The sequence below is a fragment of the Dendrobates tinctorius genome, unplaced genomic scaffold, assembly GCF_039654945.1.
Source record: "Dendrobates tinctorius isolate UK_male_01 unplaced genomic scaffold, ASM3965494v1 ptg000094l, whole genome shotgun sequence".
Classification (NCBI taxonomy): domain Eukaryota; kingdom Metazoa; phylum Chordata; class Amphibia; order Anura; family Dendrobatidae; genus Dendrobates; species Dendrobates tinctorius.
Genome location: NW_027361762.1, coordinates 18,365,692 through 18,386,972, shown reverse-complemented (window position 1 = coordinate 18,386,972; position 21,281 = coordinate 18,365,692).

The following is a 21,281-nucleotide window of genomic DNA, read 5'->3' as shown; positions in this document are numbered from 1 at the left end:
AGAAGGATCAACTTTATTCTCATTTGCACAAGGAAAGACTAGAAGCAATGGGATGAAACTGAATGGGAGGAGACACAGATTAGATATTAGAAAAAACTTTTTGACAGTTAGAGTGATCAATGAGTGGAACAGGCTGCCACGAGAAGTGGTGAGTTCTCCTTCAATGGAAGTCTTCAAACAGAGGCTGGACAGACATCTGACTGGGATGATTTAGCGAATCCTGCTTTGAGCAGGGGGTTGGACCAGATGGCCCAGGAGGTCCCTTCCAACTCTACGATTCTATGATTCATGTCGAATTGTCCGAACTCACGACCACCCAAGTGCATCAAATGGAGGCGTTACTGGGGCGATACCGATCCTTTTTTTCAAACCATGTGGATGACTTTGGCTGCACCACGGCAATTACTCATGAGATTCCCACGGAAGATACAGCACCCATTCAAGAGCGTTACTGACAGATTCCCCCTCAGTTGTACCAAGAAGTAAGGGAAATGCTCGGCCAAATGTTGGAGGCTGGTGTTATTAGAGAAAGCCAGAGTCCGTGGGTGGTCCCCATTGTACTGGTGCGGAAAAAGGACGGGACCCTGAGGTTCTGCGTGGATTACCATAAACTCAACGCCTGTACTGTACGCGACTCATACCCTCTGCTCCGGATTGAGGAGTCTCTGTCTGCATTAGGGAAAGCCAAGTTCTTCTCAACATTGTGTGTCGCCAGTGGCTACTGGGAAGTGCCCATGTTGGAGAAGGATTGAGCAAAGACGGCCTTTATACTCCCCATGGGCCTCTTTGAATTCAACAGAATTCCATTAGGCTTAGCTAATGCCCCGATACGTTCTAACGGCTAATGGAGCGGTGTCTAGGCGACTGGATCTTTGAGGCCACCCTTATCTACCTAGATGACATCATCGTGTATGCTGCCTCATTTGAAGACCATCTATGGAGAGTAGAGCAAGTGTTGAGCCATCTACAGATATATGGGCTGAAATTGAAACCCCAAAAATGTCACTTGTTCCGGACTCAGATCGAGTACCTGGACCATGTCATTTCTGCCGAGGGAATGAGACCCTCACAGGAAAAGATTGTGGTGATCAGATCAAGGATTGGCCGACTCTGGAAACCGTGAAGGATGTGCGTGCATTCCTGAGATTAACAGGGTACTACCATCACTTCGTGAAGAACTTTACTCAGGTGGTACAACCGTTGCTCGAACTCCTGAAGGTAGTACCCCCGAATGGCAAGGGCCGATCCATTAGTTGGGAAGAAAGGCAGGAAAAGGCATTCTGTGAGCTAAAAAAAGTGCTGTCTGAGGCACCGGTACTGGCTTATGTGGACTTCTCTATACCGAAGCTGTGTTGTCGGAAGTGCAGGACGGAAGAGAAAGGGTGATCACCTATGCTAGTCGGTCCCTTCACGATTCCAAACGCAACCTGTAGACTGTGAGCCCTCGCGGGCAGGGTCCTTTCTCCTTCTGTACTTGTGTGTCCCTTGTTTTGCACATGTTTATTGTACTTGTATATATTTTCCCTTTTCACATGTAAAGCGCCATGGAATAAATGGCACTATATAAATGAATAATAATAATAATTACCCAGACAATTACAGCTCCTTCAAGCTGGAGTTGCTGGCATTGGTGTGAGCTATGACGGAGAGATTCGCAGAATACCTGTCCGGTTCGGAGGTGCTAGAACGTACCGATAATAACCCGTTGACACATCTGGAAAACACCAAGTTTGGTGCCGTGGAACAATGTCGGGTGGCCCGAATGGCAAAGTTTTGGTACCGAATTGCCTACAGGAGGGGGGCAGAGAATACGCACGCTGATGCTCTGTCTAGAGCAAGACATGCACCACCTGGGAAGAGTAGAGATGAATTGCTAGAAGGAGAAGAGGTTCCTCAATTTTGAAGAAGCGCTGGGACGATGGCGGCCACGCTGGATCAAATACAGACCCCATGAAGGAGTATTGGGAAGATCTTGGGTTCGATTGCAGCAGGAGGACCGTGAACATGCTCTGTTCAGACACTGGGTAACAGAGGAGAAGTTGCCTAGTCCAGAGCAGTGGAGTGCTTTGACTCCAGAAGCATTGAAGATCCTCCAGCAGTGGGAGCGCCTGCATGTGAGAAACGGACTGTTATATTGAAACGTTCAACTTTGACAAGGATTGGGGGCTTCGTGGCAGGTGGTGATACCGGAGACAGTGCTGCCTACCCTGGCCACTGAAGCTCATGAGAAAGGGGCTCACTTCGGCCTTGATAAAACGTTTCAGTGGTTCCAACGATTCGTTTACCACCCACGGCTGAGAGTGGCGGTAGAGGAAGCTTGTAGACTGTCGGGCCTGTGAGCTGGACAAGTCCCCAGAACAAAGAGCTCCTGTGCAGACGATAGTGACCTCTGCTCCTCTGGAACTATGGACCATCAACTATCTAACAACCAGGCCAGCTCATCAATGATAATGTGGCGCCCCCAGGAGTATGGTCGCCACAATGGCATTGCCTTCCTCCAGGGAGGGTGATGTCATGCTTGGAAGCAATGAAGGGCATCTCTAACAGTTAATCATTTACATGCAACACGTTCCCACTCCAGGCCAGCAGAGGGAGCTCTGAACCAGGATTGGGGGAAGAGTGCACTCTGAGGGCCAGGAAAGGAAATAGTCAGTTTGTTGTGAGCTCATTTTCGGGTTTGCCTCTGGCTTCTGGTGAGGGTTATGGAGCTGGCTGTGCTGACAGAGGAGTAAAAGGAGAGATACAGGGCGCATCCACTGTGTGAAATCCGTATAAAACAATTAAAATTGTGGAACAGTAAGGAAGGTGCTCACCTATTGGGGTTGTGAGGAAGTCACAACACCCATGAACGCTTAAGAAGCAGCAGCAAGTCTGCACAGGGTCCTAGGACAAAATTGCAGAAATGACGTGGAAGTGCAATAAGGACTGCGCTTGCTTCTGGTAGAGTAAAGGGTTCTTTATTCAGCCAACGCGTTTCCTGAGCCTGCTGGCTCACTTCATCAGGGCAGAGGACAGAGGAGTAGTGAGTTCTCTATCTGGACTCCCTCTGTTGGTGAAGGGAAGTAATGAAGCTGATCTAAATGGCAGAGACCGGCCACCTGAGGAAGAGGACTGCGATTGGACATCAGGAGTTTCTGATTGGATTTAAGGCAGCCGACTCCCTAGTTTCTTGCTGGTGATTTTTCCTGACTGTGGCTCCTGGTTTCCAGTTTGGTTCCTGACTTCCTAAAGCTAAGTTTTCTCTGCTATTGTTCATATGAGTTTTTTTCTGGTTTACTTAGTTTTTGTGTTCAGCCAGCCCTGGCTGGGACTGGGCTGAATCCCCATTTTGTCTCTGATCAGTTGACCTCTTTTGCTCTGTCTTCAGAATATACTTGAGTGCTGATATAGTGATTTGAAGTCTAGCGACTTCAGGGCCTTTTTCTATCAGACGTGTTGGACATTCTTTTTGGCAGGGTTTTTTGCGTGATTGCAGACAGCAGCTTTTCTTTCCTGTCCTTTCTAGTTAGCGAGGTCCCCATCGTTTGCTCAGCCTATCTTTCTACCTGTGTCTGTGTTTTCATCTTGTTTCACCGACAATACATGTTGGGGGCTGTCTATTGCTTTGGGGTCTGCTCTGGGGCAGTTTAGATTTTCACTTTCTTTCTTTAGGCTTATTTAGTTCTCCGGCCGTGACGAGGCGTCTAGGACCACCGTAGGCACGCACCACGGCTACTGCTAGTTGTTGTGGATAGGATCAGGGGTCTGCAATCCGCTAGTTACCAACCTCTCCGGTTTTCTGGGCTTAGCTTGCTTTTTGTTTTTTCTCCTCAGTCACTCATTCATAACACAGTTAGTGTGAGGAGGGCAACGTGTGTAGATGTGTGGAGAGAAGCTGGAGGTTGGGCTGAGGACAGAGAGCTCCCTCCTAGTGATAGCGCATGATCTGGAGCCTGGTCTCCATGGTTGTATGGATACTGAAGGTCCTGCAACAGAAACCAGAGGAACAGGAAGCTGTAAATGCTTTATTCCCACCTAAGACTCGGAGGCACAACAGCGACGAGTGAGCCAAGAGAGATAGAGGGCTACAGTTGTCTGCCATACAAGGTAGTTCTAAGAGAAGATAAGAAGGAGGAACTACAGTGTAACACATACTGCATGTACCTCAAGCCAGCGCTAGGAAGGAGACTACACAACCCATCTGATAGAGAGATTCCCGAGTTGCTTCCAGGCTAGCCTGCTCCTGTGCCATCTGTGATCAGGATCCTGGACTGCGTTTGCCAAGTAAAGGTAAAGAAACTGCACCCTGTTGTGTCCTTGCCTCCTTCCTGCAACATCCTCTGCACTGCTACATCTCTGTGCCAAACACTGCACCTTCTTCCTAACCATCAATCTACACTGCCCTGGGACCAACAGCCCTACCTGTGGAGGGCTATCACATCATTGCTGCACTACACCATCTGTCACAGCGGACCTGCTTGCAGCGTCGGCTTAACACCTTCCTTGCCGAACACCACAGGTGGCGTCACGAATCCTTTACAAACTTTATTCCCAACTCAAGCTCTTTTACATGGGCGCCCAGGGCCACGGACCGGGTCACTGCTGCTGTGACATTCCCATCTGAGAGGCCGGCCCGGTACCGAGTACCCCACAGCCCTGGGAGGGCGACCCAATTTTGGTGTCACAAACAGGATTAACGGAGCCTGATATCCCCGGGTCCTGTGTGCCAATGACTGTGTTTTGTGCAAAAGACTGTTGGTGCCATTGCCGCCATTATCCCACTGATTGGCACACGCGGGAAACAAAAGAGGCGGGCCTTCGTGGGTGAAGCCTGCCGGAGAGAATGAAGCAGGGAAGTCCCGCACAGGAAGAGAGGACAGCGCGTGAGAAGTGAGAAGCGGAGGCCTGCGGCCCGATCATCCAGCCTGTAATGCGGCAGCCGGTAAGCCTGCTCAACCCCAGGCCTTGGCTAACGTTAACTAGGGGGGAGAAGAGAATGTCTGAGGCCAGCGCCGATACAGCGACGGACGCCCCCGCAAACCCCTTAGTGCCGCAAGATGCAGGGCTCAACGCGGCTGCGGCTCCAACAGCGCCCACCACAGCGGTCCACATAATGCCGCTGTCCATGCCCTACATACCGGGAGCCGCCTGGCTACCGCAGTATTCAGGGGAGTCACATATCCTGAGTGAATTTAAAGAGAGAGTGTGCAGTTTGTTTGAAGTGTATCCACTATCTGAAAGCCAGAAGGTGAACATCATTATTGGGCAGCTAACAGGTGCAGCACAGAGGGAAGTGAAAGCCTGGCTGGACACTGACAAAGAGACTGTTAAAAAGATTCTGGCAAAGGTGAGAAGCACCTTTGACACCCTCACTGCAGCTGAAATCAAGATGAGGTTCTTTGTATGTAAACAGAAAGCGCAGGACAGTATAAGGGACTATGCTCTTAACCTGCAGGAGGCGCTGCGAGCCGTCAAGCAAATTGTTCCAGACAGTGTGAAGGAAGAAGACAAACTGTTAAAGGAGCAGTTTATTGAAGGACTCCTATCCAGTACCCACAGAGCGCAGCTGCGCGTCATAACCCTACAAAACCCTGACCTGGACTTTGCTGATTTCAAGGACAGGGCTATTCGGGTACTGCAGGAACCAACTGTCAGCCGTCCAGCGCTCCCTAGGCGCCCAGCGATCACCTACCACCAGGAAGCAATATCTTTCCCTTCCATCCCTGTGGAGGCTGATGCCCAGACTCTGGATAAAGACCCATCTGCAGATCTACGTCTTCAGATCCAGGAGTTTACCAAAGGTATGGCTGCACTTACTAAAACGTTGCAGTCCCTGCAGGTGTCCTCCAAGCAGAAGATCCAGCTTGCCTCCAGTCCAGAGGATGTCCCGTGGCTCCGGAAGAAGAGGATTCCACCACTCCGAGGGAGAAACAACGATCGCTAGGACCAGGACGGACGTCCCATCTGTCGTCACTGCCACAAGGCAGACCATTTTGCAAGATTCTGTCCTTTAAACGAGTAACCCCTGGGGCAGAGGGCCAACCCCCAGGAGTAGGACCACAAGGCCCAAGAAACTGGCGAGCCAAGTATGTTGGAGGGAGACCAGTCCTTCCAGTGGTGATTGATGGCATCCACATGAACGCTTTGCTGGACACTGGCTCGCAGGTGACCAGTATGCCGTACAGTATATCCTTTACAAGCGGTATTGGGCTGACTCTGAACTTACCCGTGGCCCAACTGATGAACTCACAGTAGTTGCCAGTAATGGTCAGTCTTTGCTGCAGATAGGATGTAAAGAAATTACTGTTAAAGTGGGTCGAGTAGAGTTAAAATCTCAAGGTCTGATAGTTGTGGATATTGATCGACGAGAATGTAATCCAATGATGACTCTAGGTACCAATGTGATTGAAAATTGTCTTTCCGAGGTTATTGTCTTGTTGCAACAGGTGGCTGAGACTGCTGGTTCCAGTGAACAACGAGTCCTGCAGAAGGAGATCAAGGCCCTGATGCAAAGACAACAGGTAGAACTCTCTGGTGGAGAATTTGGCAGTGTCAGATTGAGTGCTGCTTTCCCCATTGTAATATCCCCCAGATGTGAAATGTTGGTGTCAGGCAGCTATAGGTCTCAGAGGAAAGGATTACCAGGCATTGGTAGAGCCAGCATACTCTGACAGCAGGCCCACTGTCCTGACAACCAGAGGGGTAGTTGATGTCCGAAAAGGGAGAGTACCTGTACGCCTCTTGAATTGTGGGGAGGAGGAGGCCATAATACCTCGGTATGCCACAGTTGCTAAGCTGTTTCCTGTCAGTAACAATGCGATGCAGGCAGCAGAGCCCTTGGTCTCATCCGACCAGGTGGAGGACAATGGCTCTGTAAAGCAGCTGGAGGAGTGGTGCCAGCAACTGCAGGTGGGGACTGACTCTACACCTTCATACCAGAAAAATGGGGTTTACAGAGTGACCCAGGAATATGAGCGGGTATTCAGCAAACACCCCCTAGATTTTGGGAAGGTAAAAGGGGTTCAACATCATATCCCCACTGGAGATCATCCACCCATTAAAGAAAGGTACCGGCCTATACCCCCAACACACTACCAATGTGCTAAAGGAATGTTGAGAGAGATGAAGGAAGCTGGGGTTATCAGAGACCGTTATAGCCCATGGGCAGCTCCCATAGTTTTTGTAAAGAAAAAGGATGGTACGATGAGAATGTGTGTTGATTGTTGGATGCCTACCCATTACCTAGAATTGAGGAATCCTTAGCTGCACTTAAAACTGCTAACTCCTTTTCCACCGTGGATCTCACTAGTGAGTATTGGCAGGTTCCCGTGGCAGAGGCAGACAAGGAGAAAACAGCATTTACCACCCCAAAGGGTCTCTGTGAGTTCAACTATATGCCATTCAGGCTGTGCAACACCCAAGGAACATTTCAACGGCTGATGGAGTGCTGCCTGGGACACATGAACTTTGAGACAGTCCTGTTGTACCTTGATGATGTCATTGTTTTCTCGAAGACTTATGAAGACCATCTGGAGCACCTGGCTGAGGTGTTTGAAGCCTTGTCCAATTTTGGCCTGAAGGTGAAGCCTTCCAAATGCCATCTCCTGAAGCCCAAGGTACAGTACCTCGGTCATGTAGTGAGTGCAGAAGGTGTGGCACCAGATCCTGACAGTCACAGTCATCCGGGACTGGCCAAAGCCTAGCAGCCTCCATGAAGTATGGCAATTCCTCGGACTGGTAAGCTACTACCAAAGATTCATCAAAAGCTTTACTGAAATAGCCACCCCTATGCAAAATCTTTTGGTGGGGCAGTCCAAGAAAGCCAAACAGAAAAGTTCCATCTTTGAATGGACTGAGGAGTTGGAGAGCTTCTTTACTCGACTGAAGATGGCTCTCACAGGAGATTAAGTTGTGGCCTACCCAGATTATGACAAACCCTTTGTGTTGTACACTGATGCCGGCAACGTGGGACTTGGAGCAGTACTGTCACAGGTACAGAATGGCAAGGAAAGAGTGATCTCTTATGCCAGCAGGAAGATTCGTCCTACTGAAAGGAACTCTGACAATTACAGTTCCTTCAAGCTGGAGTTCTTGGCCATAGTCTGGGCTGTGACTGAAAGATTTAAGCACTACCTAGCTTCAGCCAAGTTTACCATCTTCACGGACCACAACCCGTTGACTCACTTGGAAACTGCAAAACTAGATGCACTGGAGCAGCGGTGGATGGCCCGGCTGTCTAACTATGAATTTACCATCAAGTACCGAGCAGGACACAAGAATGCTGATGCGCTGTCCAGAATGTCTAATCTGCCAGATGCAGGAGAAGACCCTGAGGCTCTTGAAGAGTTAGAGCTACCTCCCTTCCACCGGCCCATTGCGGCCCAACGTGCTCAAGGAATGAGAAACAGATGGTCTGGCTTGAAAGAGATCACCCTAAATCCATTGCCCCATCATGACTGGGCAGAAATGCAGGATAGCGACCCCGCAGTCCGCCTGGTGAAGGAGCTACTGTCACAAGCTGACTCACACCCAGAGTCGGATGCTCCTGAAGAAACTCAGCTGTTGTGGAAGGAAAGAGGTCGGCTGTTCATCTATGAAGGAAAGCTGTGTCGGAGGAGTATCAATGCCTGCACTCATGAGCTGGTCTGGCAGGTGGTAGTCCCAAAGAGAGAGGCATCAATGGTCTTGGAAGCATACCACAATGGAGCTGGACACTTCGGATGGAAGAAGTTGGAAGCATTGCTCCGGGAGAGATTCTACTGGGCTGGTAAGAGGAAAGCCATTGAAAAGTGGTGCCGGGAGTGTGGACAATGTTACCTGCGCAGAAAGGACCGAAACAGCCAGAGAGCTCCTCTACAGCCAATAGTAACCAAACAGCCACTTGAGTTGGTCGCCCTGGACCATGTGAAGCTGGTTCCAAGCCGTTCAGGCTACATCTATGCTCTTACCATCGTGGACCACTACTCAAGATTCCTGGTAGTTGTGCCCGTCAAAGATCAAACAGCCAGGACAGCAGCCAGAGCATTCCAGCAGCACTTCTGTAGACTACATGGATATCCTGAGCGAGTGCTTACAGATCAAGGTCCAGCTTTTGAGGCAGACGTGTTCCAGGAATTCTGTAACTTGTACGGTTGCAAGAAGATCAGGACAACACCATACCGTCCACAGACCAATGGCATGTGTAAAAAGATGAACCAGGTAGTGATTGGTCTACTGAAGACATTGGCTTTGGAGGAGAGGAATCTGTGGCCAGAAAAGTTGCCAGATCTGGTGGACCTTTACAATCACATTCCTGTGAATTCCACCAACTGCTCTCCAGCCTACCTTATGAGAGCGAGGCCTGGTAAGCTGCCTATTGATTTGGACATGGGAGTCCTGACACCTGAAGTAACATCACCAGATGCTGATTGGGATACAGAACGGCAGCAACAGTACCATAGAGTACAAGAGTGTGTGGAGAAGAGTCTAGCTCAGGCAAGACAAAAACAAGAAAGGCACTACAACCAACATGCACCTGCAGTTCCCTTGTCACCAGGAGAACAAGTCCTCAAGAGGAAAAGAAGACTGCATAAATTGGATGACCAGTGGGAAGCTGAACCCTACACCATTTTACCATCAAACTTTGACAATACCAAGGTGTGCCTTATTAGTAAAGAAGGAGGGGAAACCTCAGCAGCAATATCGAGGGATCATTTGAAATTATGTCCTGACCAGTTAAAAGAAAGAGTGGAAGAACAAAGCAACATCCAACCCATAGAAGAAGAAAAGGTCAGCACTATACTTGGAGAATTCCCTGCAAATTGGACTAAAGTAAATGATGCCATAGTGGTGCCAGTGTTGACATTTCCCCAACTGGTAGTACAAGAAGACGTGACTCAAGAGAACTCTGAAAATCAGGAAGTTCAGGTAGCAGATGCCATACCAGCAGTGGAGCCAGAGAACCCTCGCCCTGCCAGTGGTGAATCTGTCATACCCATGGTGAGTCTAAGAGTTCGCAGACTGCTACCCAGTTTACCCACACAAGAGTTATGCAGGTCTACCCGTACTACACAAGGTATACCACCCATCAGGTTCTGCATATAACCAAGTTAAAGTAATGTAAGTGTTAAAAATGTATATATGTAACTGTTCAAGTCTTGTGCCTGCAGATATTCTGTAAGATTGCTCTTTTTGAATTTTTCCTGCTTGTTTTTATGGACACTTTGACCACAGGACTGTGTGTGGTCACTATCCTTGTAAATAGTTCACCATTTGCCCAGGAATGGACCATGGATGTTGATGCTGGACTTATCATCACAGGACTATTTTTGGAGCTTTTGGTTTTTGTATTTTTCATTTTTCATAAATCTTGTAACCTTCATAATTGTTATTGTTATATGTTCATGTTGTTTATCTGTTTTGTTCATCAGCCCAGGAGTGCTGACTTGCACTAGGGGGGGATGTGGCGCCCCCAGGAGTATGGTCGCCACAGTGGCATTGCCTTCCTCCAGGGAGGGTGATGTCATGCTTGGAAGCAATGAAGGGTCTCTCTAACAGTTAATCATTTACATGCAACACTGTTGTGAGTTCATTTTTCCCTTCACCATTGAGGTCTGATGAACTCCCTCCTCTGGTGAAGGAAGGTAGTGAGACTGATTACCAAACACCTGGGCAGCTAGATGATAACTGGGTGGCTGGAATTGAGGACTGGATATAAGGCTGCCGACGCCCTTCTTCCTGGCTGGTGATTTTCCTGCTGGATTCTTGGAGACCAGTCTGATTCCTGCATCTCAAAGCTAAGTTTTTCTGCTCTGCTTTGTACTCTTCAGTTTTGTTTTTGTTTTGCCTTGTTTTTTGGGAGTTCTGCCATCCCCGGCCGGGGGTGAGCTGAATTCCATTTTTGTCTCTGATCTGTTGATCTTTTGCTCTGTCTTCAGAATATACCTGAGTGCTGATATAGTCTTTTGAAGCCTAGCGACTTCAGGGCCTGTTTTTCCTATCAGTCGGTTGGCTCATTTTGATAGGGTTTTTGCGGATGGCAGACAGCAGCTTTCCTATCCTGTCCTATGTAGTTAGCTTGGGCCCCATCATTTGCTCAACCTATCTTTCTATCTGTGTTAGTGTTTTCATCTTGCTTCACCGTCATTATATGTTCGGGGCTGCCTATTGCTTTGGGGTCTGCTCTGGGGCTGTTTAGTTTTTCCACTTTCTGTCTTTAGGCTATTTATCTCTCCGGCTGTGATCGAGGGGTCTAGGGCACCGTAGGAACCCCCCACGGCTACTGCTAGTTGTTGTGGATAGGTTCAGGGGTCTGCAATCTGATAGCTGCCAACCTCTCTGGTTTTTCTGGACTTAGCTGGTATTTTGTTTTTTCCTCCTTCGGTGACTCATCATAACACAACACATTCCCACTCCAGGCCAACAGAGGGATTTCTGAACCAGGATTGGGGGAGGAGCGCACTCTGAGGGCCAGGAAAGGAAATAGTCAGTTAGTGTGAGGAGGGCAACGTGTGTAGACGTGTGGAGAGAAGCTGGAGGTTGGGCTGAGGACAGAGAGCTCCCTCCTAGTGATAGCGTATGATCTGGAGCCTGGTCTCCACGGTTGTATGGATACTGAAGGTCCTGCAACAGAAACCAGAGGAACAGGAAGCTGTAAATGCTCTGTTCCCACCTAAGACTCGGAGGCACAATAGCGACGAGTGAGCCGAGAGAGATAGAGGGCTACAGCTGTCTGCAATACGAGGTAGTTCTAAGAGAAGATAAGAAGGAGGAACTACAGTGTAACATGTACTGCATGTACCTCACGCCAGCGCTAGGCAGGAGACTACACAACCCATCTGATAGAGAGATTCCCGAGTTGCTTCCAGGCTAGCCTGCTCCTGTGCCATCTGTGATCAGGATCCTGGACTGCGTTTGCCAAGTAAAGGTAAAGAAGCTGCACCCTGCTGTGTCCTTGCCTCCTTCCTGCAACATCCTCCGCACTGTTACATCTCTGTGCCAAACACTGCACCTTCTTCCTAACCATCAATCTACACTGCCCTGGGACCAACAGCCCTACCTGTGGAGGGCTATCACATCATTGCTGCACTACACCATCTGTCCCAGCGGACCTGCTTGCAGCGTCAGCTTAACACCTTCCTTGCCGAACACCACAGGTGGCGTCACGAATCCTTTACAAACTTTATTCCCAACTCAAGTTCTTTTACATGGGTGCCCAGGGCCACGGACCAGGTCACTGCTGCTGTGACATTCCCATCTGAGAGGCCGGCCCGGTACCGAGTACCCCACAGCCCTGGGAGGGCGACCCAATATGACCACTGGATAGTGATGGTGACCATTTCACGAAATTTGTGGTGATGACGCCCACTCGAGATCAGACGGCTGAGACTGCTGTGTATGCTATCTGTAAGGCTAGTTTCACACTAGCGTTACCAAGCGCAGAGCACAGCTGCTGCTAAGCTCCACCCCCAGCCACGCCCCCTCCGGTCAGCTCGTCCTCTGATCGAATGACGCTGATCCTGCGCTGGTACACTTTTGCCGGTGCTTGCGCCCTTTGGCATTGCGCCAAGTGCACAAAAATGCGTTTTTGTGCGCTCGGCGCAGCGCCAAAAGGGCGCAAGCGCCGGCAAAATCATACTAGCACATGGCCAGCGTACCCAACGCTAAAACATAGGGTACGCTGATTGCATACAGCGTCATGCGATCATAGGAGGAGCTGACCAGAGGGGGCACGGCCGGGGGCAGAGCTTAGCGGCGGCCGTGCGCTGCACCCGGTAACTCTAGTGTGAAACTAGCCAAAGCACTTCATTCAGGTGTATGGATGCCCACACCAGATTCATTTGGATCAAGGAGCATGTTTCTTAGGCAAAGTGATGGTTGAGTTACAGTGGATCTACTAATTTGACAGGTCACATACCACACTATATCACCCTCAGGGAAACGGGGCCTGTGAACGATTTAACCGCACCCTGATGCAGATGCTAAGGACTCTTGAAGATGATAGAAAGGCTAGGTGAGCTGAATATGTCTCTGAACTAGTGTGGATCTACAACAATCGGGTTCATCAAACCACCGGTCACACGCCCTACTCCGTGTTGTTTGGCCGAACAGGGAAGGAAGTCACGGAGCTGGAACTGGATCCAGGGGAGGACTACCCACAGATGGGGCATTGTCACCGTCAACAGACTTTACATCGTCTAGTGCTGACGCGGTTCTGGGAGCAGGAGCACTTTGAGAAACTTCCTCTCCGTGGGGACAGATCTTCAGGTGGGTGATCGAGTATTGGTGTGGGACAAGCGGCACCGTGACAAGCTGGAAAACCGAGGGGAGAGTAGACCATACAGAGTGAAGCATCTGGTTGGTGTGGAAGGATCTGTGTATGAGGTTTTCCCTGGAGTAGAGAATGCGCCCACTAGGGTGGTCCATAGAAATATGCTCCTGCCCTGCCTCTCAGAAGATCCCATGAGGAGGGAAGAAACTCCCAAAATTCCTGTAGAGGTGCCTCCTGTGATTGTGGAAGATGAAGAAGAGGAAAATCTTGAACAGGCATCTGGAGATACGTCTGCAGATCAGGGACCCAAGACTCCTGAAGGAAACGTTGCGGTGGATACAGATTTGGCTTTGCCTCCACCAGAAGACCCCATTATTCCTTCCAATCCACGACGCTCTGAACGAACAACAGCTGGATAGCCCCCCATTCGGTACAGCCAAGACCAATTCATTTGGTGGCAAACCGCTGAACCTGTAAATAACCTCTCCAGTTGTGCTCCAAATGTCTCGACCATGGAATGGCGAGTAAAAAGAGAGGGGGGTGTAAGAAGATGAGACAAGACTGAATCAGCAGTGTACGGTGCCCTTTAAGGCCAAAACTATCGGGGATGACACCACTAGAGTTGAGCGAAACGGGTCGAAAAATTTCAAAAGTCGCCGACTTTTGGCAAAGTCGGGTTTCATGAAACGAAACCCGACCCTAGGATGAGGTCGGCCACGAGGTCGGCGACTTACGCGCCAAAGTCGCGTTTCAAAAGTTTGTTTTGCGCTCTTTTTCAGCCAATCAGGATCCACGGACACTGTGGGCAATGTGATGACATAGGCACGGGTCACCACCATCTTTCAGAAGGGCATGCAAGTGATTGGCTTGCTTTGGTGGGCGTCACAGGGGGTATAAAAGGGCGTGCACACCGACCGCCATGTTACTCATGCTGATCTCAGAATAGAGAGAGCTGCTGCTGCTGCTGATTTTGTAGGGAGAGCGTTAGGCAGGGAAGAAGACACCAAAAACTGCTTCTGCTGCTAGCGATTTTGCCTGTACAACACACCAGTCACTGTGTGTGCAGTGCAAGGGGAGGCTATATAGTGGTGTATCAGTGGTGTTGGTTGTTGGGCTGCCTTCTAAGGCTTCCTGACATTCCTGCATTGCTGTTTACCCACTGCTCCGCAAACTGCTTTTTTAAAAGCAATCTCAATTTTTTTTTTTTGTCCTGCTGAGAAGAAGAAAAAAAAACTGCTTCTGCTGCTAGCGATTTTGCCTGTACAACACTCCAGTCACTGTGCAGTGCAAGGGGAGGCTATATAGTGGTGTATCAGTGGTGTTGGTTGTTGGGCTGCCTTCTAAGGCTTCCTGACATTCCTGCATTGCTGTTTACCCACTGCTCCGCAAACTGCTTTTTTAAAAGCAATCCCAATTTTTTTTTTTTTGTCCTGCTGAGAAGAAGAAAAAAAAATTGCTTCTGCTGCTAGCGATTTTGCCTGTACAACACACCAGTCACTGTGCAGTGCAAGGGGAGGCTATATAGTGGTGTATCAGTGGTGTTGGTTGTTGGGCTGCCTTCTAAGGCTTCCTGACATTCCTGCATTGCTGTTTACCCACTGCTCCGCAAACTGCTTTTTTAAAAGCAATCCCAATTTTTTTTTTTTGTCCTGCTGAGAAGAAGAAAAAAAACTGCTTCTGCTGCTAGCAATTTTGCCTGTACAACACACCAGTCACTGTGCAGTGCAAGGGGAGGCTATATAGTGGTGTATCAGTGGTGTTGGTTGTTGGGCTGCCTTCTAAGGCTTCCTGACATTCCTGCATTGCTGTTTACCCACTGCTCCGCAAACTGCTTTTTTAAAAGCAATCCCAATTTTTTTTTTTTGTCCTGCTGAGAAGAAGAAAAAAAAACTGCTTCTGCTGCTAGCGATTTTGCCTGTACAACACACCAGTCACTGTGCAGTGCAAGGGGAGGCTATATAGTGGTGCATCAGTGGTGTTGGTTGTTGGGCTGCCTTCTAAGGCTTCCTGACATTCCTGCATTGCTGTTTACCCACTGCTCCGCAAACTGCTTTTTTTGTCCTGCTGAGGTACTGAGCGTGCATTTTTTCACACCATACAGCAGTGCACACTCCTCACACAGTACCGTGTAACGGCTGTTATCACAGCCACAGTGAAGCTATCAGTGTGTCACTCTGTGAGAATAAGTCGAGGACATGTTCCGTTCTTACAGACCTGCACTCTAGGGAGATTCCTATTCTGCCCAATTCTACATACACCTTGTAGTTTGTGATACACTAGCCAATTTCTGCCTGTGACATAGCGCTCAGATATTCAGTGGGCCTCACACAATCCATAAGTGTCCAGTGTCCACAAGTGTGTGCAGAAATTAAAAATCTCCCTTATCCTCTAGTCACTTTGGTCTCAGCTCTGCCATCGAGCCTGTGACAGAGCGCTCAGATATTCAGTGGGCCTCACACAATCCATAAGTGTCCAGTGTCCACAAGTGTGTGCAGAAATTAAAAATCTCCCTTATCCTCTAGTCACTTTGGTCACAGCTCTGCCATAGAGCCTTTGACAGAGCGCTCAGATATTCAGTGGGCCTCACACAATCCATAAGTGTCCAGTGTCCACAAGTGTGTGCAGAAATTAAAAATCTCCCTTATCCTCTAGTCACTTTGGTCACAGCTCTGCCATCGAGCCTGTGACAGAGCGCTCAGATATTCAGTGGGCCTCACACAATCCATAAGTGTCCAGTGTCCACAAGTGTGTGCAGAAATTAAAAATCTCCCTTATCCTCTAGTCACTTTGGTCACAGCTCTGCCATCGAGCCTGTGACAGAGCGCTCAGATATTCAGTGGGCCTCACACAATCCATAAGTGTCCAGTGTCCACAAGTGTGTGCAGAAATTAAAAATCTCCCTTATCCTCTAGTGACTTTGGTCACAGCTCTGCCATCGAGCCTGTGACAGAGCGCTCAGATATTCAGTGGGCCTCACACAATCCAAAAGTGTCCAGTGTCCACAAGTGTCTGCAGAAATTCAAAATCTCCCCTGTCCTATAGACACCTTGTACCTTGTTTTACATTACTATATAGTTTGTTGGATTTTGTCTACATTTCTACCAAAAATGAGGAAGTCTGGTGGAAGAGGCCGTGGAATTGGGCGGGGGTTGGCAGCTGGTAATGATGGTGTTGGTGGTGGATCTGATGGTAGTGGCAAGAGCAAAATAGGACCGAATGCAGGAGGTGTTGAGCCTGCGTCATCGTCTGGCTACATAAGGCCTCGAACGCTTAGTTTTCTAGGAGTTGGCAAACCGCTTTTAAAGCCAGAGCATCAGGAAAAAGTTTTGTCTTAGGCTGTTTTCACATTTGCGTTAAAACAACGCTGCGCCCTGCGTCGTTAAGCCCCGCCCTGAGCCGGCTCCCTGCCCGCCCCATCCGGGATCACCGCCTACTTTCGCATTTGCACGCATGCGATCGGCGCACCCTATCTTTAGCATAGGGTGCGCAGATCATGCGCTGCCAGTGTGAAAGTAGTGTGCTGCGCACTGTTGACGGTGCGCCGTGCGCGCCGAAATGCAGCATGTTGCATTTCAGCGCGCACGGCGCACCGTCAAAAGTGCGCAGCAAGCTACTTTCACACTGGCAGCGCATGATCTGCGCACCCTATGCTAAAGATAGGGTGCGCCGATCGCATGCGTGCAAATGCGAAAGTAGGCGGTGATCCCGGATGGGGCGGGCAGGGAGCCGGCTCAGGGCGGGGCTTAACGACGCAGGGCGCAGCGTTGTTTTAACGCAAATGTGAAACCAGCCTTACATTGCTGACTCAGCCTCCAGCTCTATCGCCTCCTCTTCTTCAGTTGTAAAAAGTAAAAGCACTGAGTCGTCATTGGAGGCTCATGTTCATGAACCACACCTTTCCTTGTGTCCTTCACCCCAACCAAGATTGAAGGATGACGCAGGCCATACTACTGATTACTCCATGGAGCTGTTTTCACATACCATGCCTGGATTATCAAGTGAAATGGTGAATTACCCAGGCCAAGATGAATCTGACATGGAGTGCACTGATGCACAGCCGCTGATGGATGATTCTGCTGGTACATTCACTCAGAGCACTACATTGTCCTCGCAGTGTACAGAGCCAGATTCTGACCCTGATGAGACTCAGGTGCCCCTTCCCGCACACTATACCACCATACACGGTGACACAGAGGAAGGTGCACATGACATAGAAGAGGAGGTGATGGATGACCCAGTTGTTGACCCAGATTGGCATCCATTGGGGGAAGAGGGTGCTGCTTCCAATAGCTCAGATGAGGAGCATCCACAGCAGACATCGACATCGCAACAGCTGTTATCTGGCAGGCCCGGAGCACTCCAAAGACAGGTTCCAAACATCAAAATAGTTGCTGGACAGCTTGTCCAGAGGGTCAAAAGATCACAGCGTGCTAGGCCGCAAAATGTCTGCCAAAGTAGGAAGAGTGCAGTGTGGCACTTTTTTGAACAAAATCCTCATGATCAGGCCAAGGTTATCTGTAAGAAGTGCGCAAAGACCTTTAGCCGAGGGAAAAATCTGAAAAATTTGAATACCAGTTGCATGCTTAGACATTTAACCAGCATGCACTTGCAAGCGTGGACACAACACCAAACCTCAAGTGCCACATGTGCAACTGATCACAACGAAAGTAGTCAGCAACTCTACATTGTTTCCCCCACTGTAAGCCCACCGGTTAGCACAGCAGCAAATGTTGAGGTGTCGTTGCAAGGCCACAGCAGTCAGGGAATCCCACTGTTATATCAACGAAAGACTGATTCTAGGCCATCAGAAAGAACAACAACTCCATCACCATCATCAACCCTCTCTCAGTCCGCCCTGTCCACCGCTGCTTCCACCATATGCAGCTCTCAAGTCCAGCTCACCCTCCCAGACACTATGAGTAGGTCAAGAAAGTACTCAGTCTCTCATCCGCGTACACTGGGTTTGAACGCCCACATTGCCAAACTAATCTCGTTTGAGATGATGCCCTTTCGGTTGGTGGAAAGCACAGCTTTCCGCGAACTCATGGCCTATGCAGTACCACGCTATGACCTACCCAGTCGCCACTTCTTCTCTCGCAAAGCCATCCCAGCCCTCCACCATCATGTGAAAAACCGCATTGTCCATGCACTCAAGCAGTCAGTGAGCGGAAAGGTGCACCTCACAACTGATGCATGGTCCAGTCGGCATGGCCAGGGCCGTTACGTGTCCATCACTGCGCACTGGGTTAATGTGGTGGATGCAGGGTCCACAGGGGACAGCGGTGGTGGGACAGTGCTGCCTAGCCCACGGTATAGGAAACAGTTGGCTGTAGGCGTTCGACCCTCCTCCTCCTCCTCCTCCTCCAGAAGCAAAAGCTCGTCCACAGAGCGCAGTCGTACGAGCACTCCATCTGCAGCTGCCACTGTTGCACACGATGTGTTCCCCTATCGAGCAGCTAGTGGAAAGCGTCAGCAGGCTGTGTTGCAGATGATGTGTTTGGGCAACAGACACACCGCCGAGGTGCTGGCCGAGTACTTGAAGCGACAAACTGAGTCATGGCTGGGCAGTGTACATCTTGAGGCAGGCAAGGTAGTTAGTGATAACGGCCGTAATTTTGTGGCAGCCATAGCCCTTTCAAAACTCAGCCACATACCTTGCTTGGCTCACACCTTGAACCTGGTGGTGCAGTGCTTCCTCAAAAATTATCCGGAGATAACAGCCCTGCTCCAGAAGGTGCGAAGACTGTGCGCGCACATCCGCCGGTCGCCTGTACACTCCGTTCGTATGCAGAAGCTGCAGCGATTGCTCCACCTTCCCAACCACCGCCTCATTATCGACATTGCAACAAGGTGGAACTCCACCCTGCACATGGTGGAGCGGCTGTGCGAGCAGAGGCAGGCCATAATGCATTTGTGGGAGGATACACGGCCAGGCACTTTGAGAGCAGACATGGAGTTGACAGGTGTGCAGTGGTCGAAGCTGAAAGACCTCTGTAAAGTCCTTCAGTGTTTTGAGGAATGCACACGGCTGGTAAGCGCAGACGGCGCCATCCTAAGCATGAGCATCCCACTTATGCGTCTGCTCATGCAAACTTTGACGCACCTTAAGGAGCAGGCGTCTGCAGCCAATGTTGATGAGGAAGAGGAGGAGGGAATCCTTGATGACATTCAGCCATTGTCTGCTCAGGGACCTCTCCTGGACGAGGTGGAGGAAGAAGAGGAGGAGGAGGATGATGATGGGGATGATTACTTAGGGGAGGAGGATGCATCTCGTGGGGCAAGTGAAAATGTTGGCGTGGCAAGGTCTGGTACAGGGTTTGTGCGTGACTGGAGGGATGTGGATTTGCCAGAAAGTGCTCCTCCACCCAGCACTCGCAGTGCATCATTGACACCGGGCACATTGGCCCACATGTCAGATTATGCCTTGCAGATCCTAAAAAGGGACCCCCGCATTGCCAAAATGATGAACTATGACAACTACTTGTTGGCCAGCATCCTGGATCCACGCTATAAAGGCAAATTACAAAACATCATGCTACAGGAGAACCTTGACCTAATATTGGCTAATAAACAAGCAACTCTGGTAAATCGGTTGCTTGAGGCATTCCCAGCACACAGCAGCGGTGATGGTTCTCACACGAGCCGTACGGGCCGGGGGCAGCATGGCAGAGGTGTTCGTGGTGCACACAGCAGAAGTTGCGTTGGAGACAGGGGTTTCATGACAATGTTGTGGACTGATTTTTCAAATACCGCTCACGCAACTGGTAATACTGCATCGATGGAAAGTGACAGGAGACAGCACTTGTCAACTATGGTTACAAACTACTTTTCCTCCCATATCGATGTTCTCCCACACAGGTCATTCCCCTTTGACTATTGGGCCGCTAAACTGGACACCTGGCCTGAATTGGCCCAATATGCCTTACAGGAGCTCGCTTGCCCAGCTGCAACTGTGCTATCGGAAAGAGTCTTCAGTGCAGCTGGATCAATCCTGACAGAAAAAAGGACCCGTCTGTCAACCCAAAATGTGGATGATCTAACCTTCATTAAAATGAACCATGCATGGGTTTCCAAGGATTTTGTCCCATCTTCCCCTGATGACACATAGGGTGACAGAAATATGGCTTGCTTTGGTCCACCTCTTCCTGGGACTTCACCTATTTCGCCTTTTGCATCAGCTGAATGTCCAACATCAACATATGCCACTTTCTAAAACTCCCTAACTGTGCTGCCTCCCCCCCATGGCCGGGGTCACCACCTAGCGCACGACACCGTGCGAGTGCCGTTGCCCTGGACAGGTGGGTAGGCCGACTCTTGGGCGCGGGCACTGGCACAGGGTCCCTCATAGTGCAATCAATTGTCTCTGACGGTGGTGGTGCACACCCGCCGTCAGACACACCTCTGTACTATGAGGGGCCCAGTGCCAGTACCGACGCCCACGAGAGGGCCCCCCTTGCTTGGGCAGGGCGCCAGCATTTGCAATCGTTACCTCTCCCTGCTCCTCCGCTGTGTAATCTGGGCCGTCAAATCCATACTGTGCCTGACACCGTCTGAGCCTGCCTCCTGATGTATAAACATATATTTTGAATGTGTACACTATGCTATCCATACATGTTATCCGGGGATACGGTACCCTTTCTCACCTTTGTGCAATCACCTGCAAGCCATACTGGGCCTAACACCGTCTGAGCCTGCCTCCTGATGTCTAGACATATATTTTGAATGTGTACGCTATCCATACATGTTATCCGGGGATACGGTACCCTTTCTCACCTTTGTGCAATCACCTGCAAGCCATACTGGGCCTAACACCTTCTGAGCCTGCCTCCTGATGTATAGACATATATTTTGAATGTGTACGCTATCCTTACTTGTTATCCGGGGATACGGTACCCTTTCTCACCTTTGTGCAATCACCTGCAAGCCATGCTGGGCCTAACACCGTCTGAGCCTGCCTCCTGATGTATAGACATATATTTTGAATGTGTACGCTATCCATACATGTTATCCGGGGATACGGTACCCTTTCTCACCTTTGTGCAATCACCTGCAA